Here is a 12,035-nt window from a genome sequence, read left to right as displayed (position 1 = left end):
ACAACTACTGTTTATGTCAAACAGTGAAAAAAAAGCTTTTTTGCTTTGGAAGGGAGGAAAATTTATAGGAAGTTTAACCACAATGCCTCTGGACTTCTGCAGATTAAAGGTCGTTTCTTTTTTCCTCTCCACACCATCACACAACTGCTCTGGGAAAAAAACCTGGGGAGCAACTGTAGTAAAGGGTAAGGGGACTGTCCAAGAGATATTCCTGGGCTCCAGTAGTCACCTGAATGCCCAAACACTCCCGCAGCAGTCACGCAGCAGATGCACAACTGCCATTTGAGCATCCCAGCTGCAGAGTTCGGGCTTCAGCTCCCACGTGCACACTTGCGCTGAAATTCTAGCCTGTGGCCAGATCTCCTGCAAGCAGGTGCCAGCTTCCACAGAAGCAGAACATGATTAGAAGCAGTTTTCACCTTGCATGTTCTGTATGTTTGTAATTAGCTGTGAATTAATGTGGAACATTCCTATACAAGTTCTCTTTTCACCAGTAAACGGCATATCTTTGTATTTGAGCCTGGGAAGAAAGAGAAACTCACTGTGGATGTCAATTTTTTTGTCTCCAAGTATAAATGCTACATTGAGTAAATGAGTGGGGTCTGACTTACAATTTATTATCATTAGTTTTCACAGTAGCTACCAAGAAAAAATAAATTAACAGCATTTTTTGACAGTAAATAGCTGCAGAGCCATTTCAAATCCAATGCAGGAGGTGAAGAACTAGTAGAAGAAAGAAGTGAAGAACTAACAGAGAAATGTAGGTTTTGCTGGTGAAACCAGAACTGAAAGCAGAGCTTCTCAGCAGAGTTCTCTCTCTCATTTCTCTCTAATATATCAATATGCATTTTTCGTCTCTCAAGATACATCACCACAGTATAATGCCTCGATAAATAAAACTAGCTGAGCTTAAAAACAAGTGTGGTGACAGACAGAGGAGGAATTACACACGCAGCCTTCTGCAAACGATCAGCAACTTCTTATGCACAGAACTAGTTTGATTTATGTTCTCTGCTAGTTTTCTGGTTTTCAAAAACCACCAGAGGGAGCCAATAACCTCTCATAAATATAAATAAAGGCATGTTGGGGTTGGCAGTGAAAAAATGGAGTAAGAATTAAGCTGTCTTTGGGTTTCAAAGAAATACGCTAACTGCTGATTCACCAAGATCCACATAGATGTAAAAGTTTTGGACGGTGACACTTGATAGACATAGGAGTATATTAGAAGAGCCTTTTAAATTTGGTCTTGATAATTATTAACACAACTTACAACAGTTCTAGTATGCCAAAAGACACATGTTAGAGGTGAGGATAAAATAATGTAGGCAGCCAAATACCACACAATACATAGTCATTTAGGAACATATGTTTGAGCTCTGCTGCTGCAACTGTGTAACCATCAGGTAAGTGAAAACATGAGTGATGTTATTTACAAACTGGTCTTGGGCTACTTCATATGATTGTAGGGTCTACCCCCTTGTAAGTGCTGATGGCTAAGGTAACCCCTGGGAAAAGCTAGTTCTTTGGATGAAAGAGTGAGGAGCATGGTGTCATGAAGCACTAGGTGGTCGTATCAGTGTCTACACCTTAAATGTTAGTGACTGCAGTGATTATCATGAAGAAGTACTTCAAAATATGAACTGACATACTGTATGACTTGCTGTCGATTTGGCTATCAATGAGCTCATCACTGATTGATCTGTTATCTTGATTAGAATACAAAATAAGTAAGGAACTGTGCAGAAGACCCAAATGGACTTACTAGACCAGGTGATTAGGCACTTTTACCAGAGAAGGCTAAAAATAACAAGTCATGATTCCTTGCTATAATAACCTGATATGAAGGTTCTTCCAGGAGTTCAATAGGATCTCACTAAACCAAAAGTAGATCCTAAGAAAAGCCTGGGAAGTTTGGCATGACAATACAGCATGTGGCATATAATTTGTTTGCCCTTGCCAGGTCAATATCATAGAATCATAGAATAGTTAGGGTTGGAAAGGACTTAAAGATTATCTAGTTCCAAGCCCTTGCCATATATCTTCAGGATGCATGTCTTAGTTTTATAGATATGGGAAAAAGTAAAAACCTGAAGTGCAGAAAAGCCTAAGATTCAGAAGTTGGATAAAAGGTAAGATCCGAAAGCAGGACCTGACACATGAGAGCACTGTTTCTTTAAGCAACCAAGTAAAATTAATGAAGATTAGATGAGCTCCATTCGCTGTAGCCAAGAACTGAATATTAACCTTTATTAACGCTCAGGAAAGGCTCTATGACACACTTTTCCTGGGCACAGAAGACATCTTTGAGCAACTTGGTCTAGTGATAGGCATCCCTGCCCATGGCAGGTGGGGGTAGAATCATATGATTTTTAAGGCCCTTCCAACCCAAAGCATTCTGTGATTCTATGATCCTGTATACATCTTTCTCTTGATGAATAATCACAGGTTTTAATTGCAACATTTTTCAAACCAAGCTTCTACTAATAACTGGATAAAGCTGTCTGCAGGAAGCTGTGTGTCTTTGTGACACTTTGGTTCCGGAGGTGCACGCAAAACTTAATTACCTACAGCTTTTGCAGTTGTAATTGTAGAGCCTTGTTTTCAGCTTTTATAGCAAACTTACCATTTGTTTTAATTCCACTGCTATGACCTCAGCAATGGAGGAAATAGTTCCATCCCAGTTCTAGCTCTGTGAACCTCTGGGAAGAAGATGCTTTAAACAATGCCTGAAGTGCTTAACTAATATGCAGTTTTGTTTACACACACATTACAAATAGACTAGTCAATACCACAAAGCAAAAGCCAGTAAAACTTGGATTGGGAATATTCCTGCAGTGCACATCTCGACTACAGTAGTGAAAGAGTCCTGTAACACTACTGAGCTCAACAAAAAAGGATCTAATTCAACATTCAAAATGAGCACTTTCATCTGATCTACCTTACTTGGTCCATAGGACAACCCATTAAAGATACTTACATAATAAATAAAAGGAACAAAAGGTAACATCTTGTTATCTGGCTTCACTTCCTCTCTAGAAGCCACAGTACAGAATTGCAGTGAGATTATTATTTGAGTACTCTACACATGAGGGATCAAGCAGACATCAGTTAATTAAAAAAAATATATTATTAGAACATCATAATTTATGGGGGAAATTGTTTAAAAGCCAGGAAATTCCTCATTTAGTTTTCACAAAGTCCTGATCTTTAGAGCTTCCTCATTAGGAGAGAAAACTTGTTTTAGCAGAGATTACACTGATTAGAAGGTGCAGAAGAGGGTGTAGGAAAAGAGCTCATGCCTCAATCAGGTAAAAATGGGCATCCCATTGGGCGAGAAAAGTCCATGCAGACAAAGAAGCTCTGCCAGGAGCCAGTGCGAAAGTCCCAAACATGATTCTGATGTCACATCGCTCATGAAACCCCATGAAACCCAACCCAAGTCTGCTCTTACTGCTTTAAATTGATGAAAGACAGCTTTTTGCAAATGTAAAATGAAGGCAAAAATCTCTTGTTCTTCACCCAAACTGCAGTCACTCTTTGTCCCCCTCAGACCATCCTAGGAAGGCTGGAGCAGTGTGGCAGGCAAAGGAAGGGCAGCAGCCATGGGCTGGAGCAATGGTGGACCCATACATCTGGGGAAGGCAGGGCTGCCATGCCAGGGGTACTACACTGGTGTGGCAGCCAGCACCCAATTGGGCCTACTGGGCTCTGCTGGCTGGGAGGGAAGCTGGAGTCACCTCCAAACCACATGTGTAGCACAGCCAGGCATGCTTGTATGCCTGGGAGCCTGCTATAGGGGAATGCACTAAAAGTCCTAAGCCCAGGAGGCAAGCGTAGGACTGTCGCTGTTCTTGAAGCTCTGCTTCCCCTGCCTTAGGCTCCTTCCTCACCCCCATTCCCACGACTCAGCACAGTTGGGGATCGCTTGTGCTGCCTCAGCCGGCTGTCGCTCCCTGCCCATCTCTCTTTGAGCCCATGAGTCACTTCCTCTCCTCAGATCCCACCTTTCAAAACTTCCTTTTTCCTTTTTGGGGTACATCTGAAAGCCTTTTCCGAAAGTGGGCATTGGGCTTACTTATCCAGGGGATAAAGAACCTCTGGGAAGCAGCACATTCTCGTGTCTGACGACATCCGGCCAAGAGCCCACAGTCACATTTGTGCGGTCCCCATCACACCAGTGTGCTCAGCTCTGCGCTAACCTCCTCTCACCCTCTGCTTCAACAGGCTGCAGCTGTGGTCTTGCCCAAAGGCTTCTCAGCCTCCAGGTATAGAACACACAGAGGGAAGGGGAGAGGAAGGAGAGGCCCAGCTCACCCCAGCTCAGCTTGCTGGCCCCAGCAGCTGCCTCTTGTTCAGAGAGCAGCAGCCCTGGGTTCAGTCACAGCTGGAAGGAAAGCAAGAAAGTAAAGCCGAAGCATCTTTGCTTTCATTTATCCTTTGCTTTTTTGAGCTGTCAGGAATTCAGGTTTTAAGGTTTTTCTCTGCAGCCACAAGGGTTAGAAATGTTTCTTGGAGAGCTGCAGTGGACCCTCCTGAAATCAGTGACAGTGACAACAGCTGCTCTAGCAAGCCAGTAGTGCCATCCCCTGGGAAGCTCCTAGCTCCTCTCAACACTCCCTCACATGAGATGGAGAGTTCATGTAATTCTGCCCCTCAGGGGCAACTAGCACCAGTAAAGACAGTGGGAGAAGAGTGTGGATGTGAGGGGAGAGGTGTGTGGGGGAACCTGTCATGATTTGAGTGGTGGTTCAGGCACAGCTTGTTCCCTGGGAGATTTCTGTTACCAGCAAGATAATCATGTTGGCAGACAACTTACTCTGCAGGTAAAGCGGCCAAATCTGCCTGTGCTTAGCTGTTCAGAATGAAGGTATTAGTTACCTCTCCTATTTGTCACTGTGTTTTTGAGATTATGGTGCTGGATCAGCGTGCTTTGATTTCTCCAGCCTTTGAACTTCTTGGAAAGCTGTTTTCCACTCTAAGACCTCTGAGACGTTATGGCCTGATGTTTTGCCTATGCTATTACCACTTCTTTACCACATGGTACTATTAGGGCAGGAAGCATAAAGCTATTGAGGCCAGATTCTCAGCTGGTGTAAAGCCAAATCTGGAACAGGGGGCTATGCAGCTTCACACTAGCTGAGAATTTAGCCTGTACAAGTTACAACAAGAATTTGCTTGTGGAAGAGATCATTTGCTTGATTGTTTGCAGCAGGGATTTGCAGTTTTCATGCTAGTTTCATGCCATACTAATTTAGCCACTGGGCAGAGAACTGCACTAAGCATCCAAATTGATGAGGTGTTGAAAGATACTGCTACATTAATATCTTCTATTCTCAAACATTACAATGCTTTTCATGGCCAAATACACCCACAGAACTGAGAGGGAACACAGAGAATATAAACGGTGTCTATAGATTCCCATGTGTCACCATCCCGCAGTCAGAGAGTTGTATCCCTTCTGGTTGGTGGGTTTCGGTCCTGGCCAGTCTGACATGTCTTTGAATGCACAGACCTGATACTGTGACATTGGCCTTGCTGACACCATGCTTGCTTTCTTAGCAATCTAGCAATACAGATCAAAAATCAGTGGTTAAAGAACATCGATTATATCTTCTCCAAAGCATGCCAGTTACTAACAGTATGGAGGCAATGCAGATCTATTTTGCAATTTGTTGTACTCACTCTCCACAGCAGATATGAGAAGCAGGCTGTGCCCCACAGTTCCTTGTTTCTCAAAGCCCACCCAGACTGGCATGGTGTTTAAGGCAGTTACGGCTTATTTTCCAACAGTACAAATACAGGCAACGGTTCTCAAATGTATGACACTGTATAGTCATGGAGAGTATGTGCTTCTCCAACACTCCTAAGGGGAACACCCTGGCAATCAGCTGCGGTCCCTGCTCTGAATTATCCCCAGAGGAAAAAGAACTCAGCAGCCAAATTAGACAGAGAGGATGAATTAGTGACACAGTATTCCCACCAAAGTCTTGTATGCCATATCACCTAAAATAATTTTTTGCCACAACACGCAGTCCTTTTGTCTACAGAGCATACTTCCCTGGACCCTGATGTAGGAGAAGCTGGACATTTTTTTCCCCATATGAGTGTATGAGAAAATCCCCAAATTGCTGAGTTTCACAAGATGATTACCTGATTTTAATAGCACATTCTTGACTTGCTGAAAACTTAGCACTGTGCCTTTGAGCCAGTATATGCAATTTGCTAAGACAGCAAATTAATGTGTCAGGCATTAGAGGGCTGTATGGCTTTCTTAGGCAGGAATAAAAAAGTAGCAATAACCAGTGCTTGCTACTAACATTCGGTGGGCAAAACTAATATAGGTAAGAGCAATATTTTCCATGGGAAGAAATGCCAGTTTTAGATAGAAAGATTAATAAGTGACCATAAAGTCAAAATAGGAACAGTCCCCCTCCAACACTTTCAAAACACTTTTACGTTCACAAGGTTTTTATACAAAAGACAAAGCCCACAAACTGCACATTACTGCTATTACTGCTAAATCTAAAGTATCTTTTTTTTTCTTTTCTTATTTTTTTTTTTTCCAGAGGGAATTTTTTCCAACATTGTGCTGTAAATTCCTTATCAAGAAGTAACAAAGAAAGAGATTTCTCTTTTCAGATCAAGAGAGCAGCTTTGGTAATGCCTGCATTCATTCAGCTTTTAATTCCAAACATCATCCATCATGCTATAAGTCCCTTACACTGGACTGCAGAAAACATACCACAAATTCTACTTGGAACAGCAATGCATCTTGAACAAAGCTGACTAAACTCAAAATTCAGTTTTCAACAACCGTGTGTTAAAAAGAAAATCAATGAAAGAAAAACAGCGAGCTCTACTGAACAAACATCCTGCAGTTAAAAAAAAAATGTTTTGATTGATGAAGGAAAAAGCTGTGACGTTTTAGGTGGCCTTAAAGAAATTTCAAGGATCATATTAAAAAGAAAGCTGGCATTGTATTAAAATATAGTTATCCCAAGGGATAACTGGAATATACTGGGGAACCAGGACATAGACTGGCTTTACCCTTTTCTCAAAGCAGTTCATTAAATCTTGCTTTCTTCATCTCATGCCCCCAGGTGGGGGAGTTTACCTTCAGGATCACCAACTTTCTTGGTTGTAAACCAACTCTAATCCACTTCCTTGATCCTCCTGCAATTGATTAATGCCATGCTAATCCTGTCCTGGCCAGGCACAACGTGGAAAAGTGAATGTACTACATTTTCTACAAGAAAAGTATTCAGGAATCTAGATCTCAATCCAAGACACTTTAACCTTTGTGGAAGGGTCAGGACGAAACACTCAATGAGATTACTGAGCTGCGATATCTACAGAAACAGCAAGGTAAGCTCTGAGAAGAAGCAGTATCTTTCATCAAATCAACTGACACAGCTGAAAAAAGCAGACAGCCTTCCCAGCATAGGGAACTGGTGCAGCTATGGGCAACACCTGAAGTTTACTTTAGTACTGGCAACTTCTGTCCAGTGTCACAAATTCTTAAACTGAGTACATTGATTCCAGGGAATTGACAGTTATTTTCTGACGGCTAAATTCCTATCCTTGCAGACAATATGAATCTTACACTTTCATGAGAAAGTGAAACTCAATGATATTAATATGCGAAATGCAACTTCCTGTTGAGTGAACATGTCAAGTGAGTGTCTTCACTTATAATACTTTGGATGCTACCCTGAATGCTATCCTTGTAAAGCAATACCACTTCGGTAGAAGCAACCAGCTGCTCTTCTTTCTTGTATGTGCCTGGGCTTGTTTATCTACTTCCACTCAGTTACAGAGGTAACAAGATGGCACAGGTGTCCCCACAGGCATGTCAGTTTTATGTATGTCATCTTTGTGGAGCCAAAACTGCTCTAAGAACAACATTTTCTGAATTTTGTTCTGAATTCCCATTCCTCCTGTGCATTATCAGTGGGATTCTTGAATGTTTACTCAATCCCAGTTGGCTACAACAATGCTTGTCAAACTCCTCCTCCGTGTATAGTAGCTGCCACTGCTGTACTATGTCCTATTTTATTTCGCTTTCAGATACAGAAACAGCAGTAAAATCATAGAAACAAAAACTCAACAAGTGAAAAAAGCCACCATAAAAGCCCTGAGTGGCTTGTTGCAACTGTATTTTCTTGTTCATAGACAGCCTTGCCGACACAGAGGAAATGAGGTCTACTTACACTGAAAAGAAACAGGCCCCTTCTGCATGGCTAGGGCCCCTGGGCTTCTGATGGAGAGGCTGCTGGTAGTCATGGCTTGGGCTCTGGAGGAAAATGATTGGGACCTTCTTGCCTTACCTCCCTCCTGAATAAGCATAGCTTCCTCCTCTCTGGGTGGTCTTTCCAGTGATGGAGGTCTTGTCCTTCCGCTCCTGGTGTTGACCCAGGAGTGAACTGAGCTCATTATAAATGTACTTGCTTTTTCTCTGAAAAAGGAACATGGTGGAAATTAGTAGATTCATGTTATGATACTACATTTATCATTTAATTTAAATTAAAAAATGGTGTACTTGTTTGTAAAAATCAACAGCATTTTACCCATGTGATGCATCTTTCTTGAGAGACCAAAGCAACTGTCAGATCAAGCATTTCAAGACACATCATTTCCAGAAGAGGGGAGTTAGACACACTCTTGATCGTGTGCTTCTGTTTATTCTGGTAAGGGATCTAGGACACCTGTGTTAGTTTTAAAGCTACTACATGTACAGCACTTGACTGCTATATTTTGGCAAGTCCCAGCTGTTATTTCACATGTGTGAACTAAGAAAATACCCAAGGTAAACACAGACTTAGAAGAAGTACCAAAAACATTTACAATAAAGCATGCAAGTATAGCCCAGTACTTTAACCTGCTAATATATACAGTGTGCTGGCCCTGATCTATTTTCCTTTAGAGAGGCAAAGACATGTAACAAAGCCTATATGAAAAACCACAACCAGTTACTAGATATTTCTCCTAAAGGAGCAGCACAAATATGAATTCCTCTTCTAATATTTTCCTTTACTTATTGTTGTCACCAGACAAGCTCATCCAAATGTATGCAGCGCAGAACAGAAGCATTTTTTTCTGTTCGTTTTATGCATCTGACAGCATTTAATCTAAAAATCAGTTTAAATCCAGATTACTTACATGTGTGCACACACTCACACTCCCCCTCTACACACACAGTGTTAAAAGGACATTACTGATGATCATTTATTTTTCTCCACTCTTGCTGCATTTTGTAATATCCCTTCTCTCTTGAAAAACCACATAAGATTGTCTTTAATGCACTTCAGTGGTGTCAAAAGAACCTCAGGAAATGAGGACTGAGGTGAACCTAAGGTTCACTGTATGCCATCAGTACTCTGATTATACATACTGCTTTGTAATGGAGGTAAAGATCTGCGCTCCTGATGTCCTGCTTTCAAAAATCAATATTCTGTCCACTTTCTGTCTCCTCTAATTAAACCAAATTACTTTGACCTGCTTGGTTTCTCCTCCAGAAGTGATGTTCTATTATAACTTACTCTCACCCACAATCAGGTTTGAGTTAGGCCTCAGAAACTCTTAGATTTCACTAGAAATGAGTTTTAATAGAAAAACAGGTTTTCTTTATCTCCATGATTTCCTGTATATGGGTCACATCCTTTGAAGTACGATCATCAGCTCTGTAAGTACTACCCTTAGAGGTAAGTTTTCCAGCTGCCGCCTGACATATCTGACATAACCACCCCATAGTCTGTGAGCCGTATCTTTCTGGGCAAAGAAATAATAAAACCCTGAGCTATTGATTCAGATTCATGGGGAGAAATAAGTTACTTCCAGGCATCAACCTGAGCACAGGGTGAAGTTTTCTGAGGAATTTCTGAGAGGCGCCTAAGAGAGATGAGAAGCTGTAGGAGAAAAGGGTCACTTGATTACTGCTGAGACCAAAACTTTGCAATGGGATGGCAGGACTTTGTGTGACCAGGGTCATTTCAAGCTCTGAAGGAACATTTCCCAGTGTTGTAGTTCTTTTTTGCCAAATTCAGCCCGGATGCAAATGAGACCTGTTCTGCTAAAGCTATGCAATGGGTGAGTTACCTTGCTGAGTAAGAACCACACACCATTTCGTGATTAACTAATTTCTTACTCAAAAGCTTTCAGTACTTAAAGGCTTCAGACTTAAAAACTTTTTTGTCCCATGTTTGACATGGCAATGTTCAGTTAAAGTATCATGTCCCTCTAATTATGGGTGCTTCAAACACAGTGATGTTTTGCTTACATCCATTACTGATCATTCACTACTCCCATTCATCATAATCCTGGATTGCTCTAGTTCACTCAACACTAATTCTAACTGGCTTTCATCGTTCCCATGGAAAACATACACCAACAATTAAATCTTTCAGCAAAGGACTCAACTCATTTGGAGGTTTATAAAAGCACTGAGGAAAAAAACCCCACCATGTATATATTTATGACAGCCACAGCAATAAGTATGTAAATCTCTGATAACAATGCAGATAATTCCATCGGTGGTGAAAAGTTAATTTGATGGGATCTGGCATTTATATTTCTGATGCCAGACAGTGTAATGCATTTTAGAGTGGTAGGTCTAAAGATTCTTGAGAGCTTCCTGGATAACTTGAAAAGAAGAAAGAGAAGTGGGAATGTGGGGAGACAAGGAAAAGGCACATGCAGTTATATACAGAAGTAGAAAGTCACATCTAGATTACACATAGAAAGTGTAATCTAGAAAACATTCCTTTACTATAGTGATATATTATGAGTTAGTTAAATGTTATCTTTAGAAACAGTAAAGTGCATGCCATTACTTTGAGGAAAGGAGAGTAGATGCCCAAGGCAGAGAAAATTTTGGCTCCCTCATTTCTTACCCTTGCAGAGTTTGTGCATACTGAACTCTGGCCAACACTCTCTACTGTCGATCCAGCTCCAGCCACCTCCAACGACTTATTTGAAGTCCTGCAGAAAACCTGGGTGAGGGCTGGGGAATAAAGCAAGCTCTCTGTCTTCTTGCCCCATGCTGTAACCATGAGACCACCCTCCCACATAAAAGCCTGAAGATATCACAGTATCAGGAGAAAGGCATTTCTATAACTTTCCATATATTTTAGCCTAAATACCTTGGCAATACTAGACCATAAGCAGTGAGCGTAATGGTTTGAGGGCTGATGGCTCTGTCAAAGAAATACTTACATCGGGTTGATACTAGCTTAATATGGTCTTTACTACTCCCATTGTGATGATTTATATGTCCTTCCAAATCCTGAAAGAAAGAAATGAGGCTTAGCATTACCTTTCTAAAGACTATAATTGTGTTTCTATAAAGAAAGCATAACTGGTGGATAGCTTTCTATGTGTAGATAACCTTAGTAATGAAGAATTGTAAGTGGTACTCATTCTGTGTATGTGTATACAATATGCAGTAAAAGGAACAAGAGAAAAGAGAAGGTGAGAAACTGCAGGGACAAATCAGTTTGGTTGCAAAACTTGAAAATCCCACTCTGCAATAAGGGACCATGCAGAATAAAATATCAAAATAGGATTTGATGAAGCTAGTTCCTAGGTTACATTCTATAAGCTGCTGAACAAAAACAATTCCCCATGATGTAGAATGTTTGTAACTTGGAAATTTTTAAAACTCACCAGTATGGCAAAAGACACTGCAAGTTTGCAAGAAGGATATTTAGCATCAGAGAATGATTTAGTTGGGAAGGAACCTCTGGAGGCAGGGCTAGCGTTAGGTGAGATTTTGTGTTCATTCATGAAGTTCCCAAACCAAGACAAACAAGATCTGCAGATTTTTTATTTTTTTTTTTTAATTCTACCTGTAGGTTATCTGTCACTGCTTCAACTACAGCATAAACCTACCCTGACCCAGAGATACCTCATTTATCCTTGTAGTCTTGATTTACACTAGCTGCGCACAAAACAGAGATGGTTTCAGAGATTAGTTCCTCTACTGACCTTATTTCAGTGCCTTCAAACATCTCTATTCTTCCAGCTTTCATGAAGACCTG

The 12,035-nt window shown here is 41.1% G+C and overlaps 1 long non-coding RNA gene across 1 annotated transcript; it reads left to right on the top strand.

Moving 5' to 3' along the window:
* Window positions 1–11,475, top strand: LOC133267225 (uncharacterized). The gene is made up of 3 exons (XR_009742677.1): window positions 1–109; window positions 7,101–7,365; window positions 8,560–11,475. It is a non-coding gene; the product is annotated as an uncharacterized LOC133267225 (long non-coding RNA).
* The last annotated feature ends 560 nt before the right edge of the window (window positions 11,476–12,035 follow it).

Source organism: Pezoporus flaviventris, unplaced genomic scaffold (assembly GCF_033815535.1).
Source record: "Pezoporus flaviventris isolate CSIRO_AGI_PZ_B2104156 unplaced genomic scaffold, CSIRO_AGI_Pfla_v1 ptg000007l, whole genome shotgun sequence".
Classification (NCBI taxonomy): Eukaryota; Metazoa; Chordata; class Aves; order Psittaciformes; family Psittacidae; genus Pezoporus; species Pezoporus flaviventris.
This window is presented reverse-complemented; position numbering and strand designations above follow the sequence as displayed.